The sequence below is a fragment of the Lissotriton vulgaris genome, chromosome 5 (assembly GCF_964263255.1).
Source record: "Lissotriton vulgaris chromosome 5, aLisVul1.2, whole genome shotgun sequence".
Classification (NCBI taxonomy): Eukaryota; Metazoa; Chordata; class Amphibia; order Caudata; family Salamandridae; genus Lissotriton; species Lissotriton vulgaris.
The window spans coordinates 466,453,274-466,457,562 of NC_141693.1; the positions used below are offsets into that span (position 1 = coordinate 466,453,274).

Below are 4,289 nucleotides of genomic sequence, written 5' to 3' on the forward strand. Positions count from 1 at the left end.
GGGGGCTTCAACACCCAATGGCCTGCCACACAGAGCTCAAGCCCCAGGCCGTGCTTCCAAACCCAACCAGGCCAGGTAGAGCCTCCCCGGGCCCCTATGGACCCAGGTCCCCAGGACCCAGACCCTCTGCTGGCTTGCGGGACCGGGGGGCTCCCACACCCCAGGGTCTGACCGACAGAGCTCAAGCCTGGGGCACGGTCCTCACTTCCGAACCCAGCCAGGCCGGAAGAGCCTCCGAGGGCCCCGGTGGAACCCCTAGTCCCCAGCACCTCGACCCTTGGCTGGCTTGCAGGACCAGGGGCTCCTGCACCCCAAGGCCTTCCGGACAGGGCTCAATCCCCGGGCCCAATCTTTGCTAAACCCAACCAGGCCTGGGAGAGCCTACCTGGGCCCCAGTGGACCCCCCTGGGTGGCGCAGGACATCTGCAAGTTGTTTCCATCCCAGACCTGACCCATGAGTCCCCTGCGCAGGGCTTCTCCAAGCTCTCCAGGGGCTCCAGCTCCGGCTCAGCTCCGATTTCACGCAGGGCTGGTCTCCTGCTGCTCCTTGCCCCAGAAACAGCGAGGAGCTAGGCATTCCCCCCACTTTTCAGCCACCCTGCCCTGGCTACTGATTGTCACCCCCACACCCAGAACCTTGGGCGTCAGGGTGCTGACTTCCAACTTCCACCGTGTGCCTTCTACCTTTCCAGAGCTCGGGGGCAGGAACCACGGAGGGTTAAGCCCAGGCCACGTCCTCTCCCCACCGGACTGCCCAGGGAGCCCATTTTCCCCGGCTATTAAGCCCTGAGGAAGGATAAAAGTTTGAGTTAATCTGGCCTGCTCATAGGCCAGCCATCTGGTCGCCCAGCCCGCAGGGCCAGATGGCCCGGGATGACCCAGTGCCCAGATTGCCTGACACTGAATGACCCAGGCGCCCTTGCAGTCAAACAACGGCGAGGGTGGCCAGGTGCTCCGAGGCCGCTGCTCAGGAGGCTCATTCCCCGGGGCTGCTCGCCTCCAAGCACGACTTGCGTGGGAGCAGTGGGAAGTGGGGGGCCCCGGCCATCTGGTCACCCTGCTGACCTGCAAGGGATGGTGGCCCCATCGTTGCACCCCTATGGGGCAGGGACGGAAGGGGGAGGCCCCGGTGCCGGGTGGCATGTGGTGGAGGCAGCCTCCCGCAGGCCCCCATCACCCCCTCGGTGTCCCTCCTGCCGGCCTGGCAGCAGAGGGACACACCCCTGGTGTGGTGGAGGACATCCGCGGGCGCCCACACATGGGGAGACAAAAGCTTGGCTCAGAGGATGTCTTTCAATAGATCGCAGAAAGGTAGCTGCTCTGCTACTTATGAAACCCTGACCCAGAATCAGGTTGTCTAAGAATGATTTGGCACCGGGTGCCTCACGAACTTGCGGTGCTCTTAGGGCGAGGGAGGCGGCCCCCTTCTGTCCGCGCTCTGGTCCCCTTGCAAGGAACTCTATGCACCGGCCCCCCCGAAAGAGGCCGGCTATGCCAGGCCAACCGAGGTACCACGGCACTGCAGTATCATTATAGACTATGGGGGATTCTGACTTAGAGGTGTTCAGTCATAATCCCACAGATGGTAGCTACGCCCCATTGGCTTCTCAGCGAAGCACATACACCAAATGACTGAGCCTCCGGTTCCTCTCATACTGAGCAGAATTACTATTACAACAATACATCATCAGTAGGGTAAAACTAACCTGTCTCACAACAGTCTAAACCCACCTCACATTCCCTTTTAGTGGGTGAACAATCCAAATGCATAGAGAATTCTGCTTCACAATGATAGGAAGAGCCAACATCGAAGGATCAAAAAGCAACGTCGCTATGAACGCTTGGCTGCCATAAGCCAGTTATCCCTGTGGTAACTTTTCTGACACCTCCTGCTTGAAACCCAAAAAGTCAGAAGGATCGTGAGGCCCAGCTTTCACGGTCTGTATTCATACTGAAAATCAATATCAAGGAAGTTTTTGCCCTTCTGCTCTGTGGGAAGTTTCTGTCCTCCATGAGCTCGTCTTTGGACACCTGCATTATTGTCTGACAAGTGTACCGCCCCAGTCAAACTCCCCACCTGCCACTGTCCCCAGAGCGGGTCATGCCCAGCGGGCGCTGGGCGCTTGTAGCCAGATGCGAGACCCCCATGGGGCTCGCCCCGCCTTACCAGTTAAGTGAAAAAACAATAAGAGTAGTGGTATTTCAACGGCAGCCAGAGGCCCTCCCACTCATCCTATACCTCACATGTCTCTTCACAGGGCCAGACTAGAGTGAAGCTCAACAGGCTCTTCTTTCCCCCGCTGATTCTGCCAAGCCAGTTCCCTTGGCTGTGGTTTCGCTAGATAGTAGGTAGGGACAGTGGGAATCTCGTTTATCCATTCATGCGTTTCACTAATTAGATGACAAGGCATTTGGCTATTTCTGTACCACCACGTGGTGGCTCATTCTGGGTTATTATGCTACCCATCAGCATCAAATCGATTTTGCTTCCAACAATACAACATTTGTTCGCTCCGGTGTACAGCCACACTTAAAGCTGTCCTCACTGGAACTGGGATCACATGTAGGCCAGAAATAGAACACCCTCTAGTACTATTCCAACAATTTTAAATTGTCTTCGAACAGTCCTGATGAATAAAAGAATGATTAGTAGGACATCAATAATCGAAAGTGTGGTATGTAGTGATTATGTGTATCTAATTATTTGAGACCTATTCTTCATTCAAGACATTTCAATAATAATGATGTACACATTTGTATGTCAATTGTTATAAGCACACATCTATAAAAATACACATCTATAAATTGCACATCTAACTAGAAAATGCACATCTATAAAGATGCTAGAAAATTTACATCTATACTATTTCGTATGTCAACTATAAACTATTATATAACTGTTTAACCACATTTAAATATTAATGAATCAACATTTTAAAACAATATGTTTTATAAGGGTGACATGTGTGCTGCAAGACAGTCAACATCTCAGCATATGCTTGATATTTAATTGTCCATGAATACTTGGCACATTTTAAGAGTGTCCATTAAAGTAGTCAGGCAATTATTTTTCGTGAATGGGAATGACATTTGTAGACCTAGATCAGCCAGAGCAACATCATTACATTGAGACCAGATACCAGGTCATCCAACAATAAAGTTATGACATTTTACAGTGTTACATTTGGTAAGATCTTTGATTTTCTGTGACAGATCCTGATAGTATTTAACTTTACTCTCAAACTCTAATTCAAGGGAATTCTGAGAGTTTTCATAATGAATTGAAACATCAATCACTACAGCTGAAGTCATTTGGGGTAAACACTACATCAGGTTTTCGTAGCTCAACTTGATTATTCTTAACATGAGGTTCCCTATATGCCATGCACCCACACCTTTTTGCTCTATCAATGAGTCATTTCAAAGTTTTGTTGTGTCTTTTTATCCTAATGTCCTTGGTTTTGGGACATGTACCTGAAATATGTAAAATTGTTTCGCAAACATCTTTGCAGTATCTACAAGAAGCAAATAGATGATTTCTTCCCTTGGTGATGGTTTCTCTAGTTTATAAGACATTTTCTCTCAACATCAGCACAGCTATGTACTCACTTTCTTTCATTTTGTTATGCTTGTTGATCCAGAAATTGGAGATTGGATTACTTGCTAAGTATTTTATACCATCACCTTGGACAGGGAGATTTGTCAATTTCTCAAATTTATCTTTCCTCCATTCATATGTTGCTAACAAATTCAAATCATAACTCAGAAACCTACTTTCTAAAATGTTGAGTTTGTGTGTTTTCATGATGTTATCAATTTTCTCATTGATTACTTCTCCTGCATACATGAATGAATGAGATGTGCGCAGATCTGGCGCTGCCCTGAGATACAATTAAACTATTGACTTTGTTTAGACCATTTGTTGTACATAGTTTTGGTATACTGGGGCCCCCAAATGATCTTTTCAAATATAGGAGACCATCAGGTGTGTCTGCAGGTAGGTGTAGAAAATATTTGACATTTTCTTATTGTTTGATCCAGGATGTTTAAAGTTTTAGCTTCTCATCCTGACATTTCCAATTTAAATGACAGTTTAGGGATCAAGTACTGACCCAAAATTTCAATTTTCTGTGGGGGCTTAAGTGGTAGAATAGCAAGTTTTTGAGCCTAATTAACAAGAACCTCATTAATTTTGTTGTTGCTTGTATGGCCAGTGTGTGGATCAAAGTTCAATCCGAAATATATATCTCACTTTCTCCTGGAATGTTTTCAATATTTTGTTTTTCAAA

General features: G+C 48.0%; 1 pseudogene; it reads right to left on the reverse strand.

Annotated features, from left to right (window-relative positions):
- Nucleotides 1-1,268: 1,268 nt before the first annotated feature.
- LOC147711094 (28S ribosomal RNA) lies at nucleotides 1,269-2,309 on the reverse strand (annotated as a pseudogene).
- Between the last annotated feature and the right edge of the window lie 1,980 nt (nucleotides 2,310-4,289).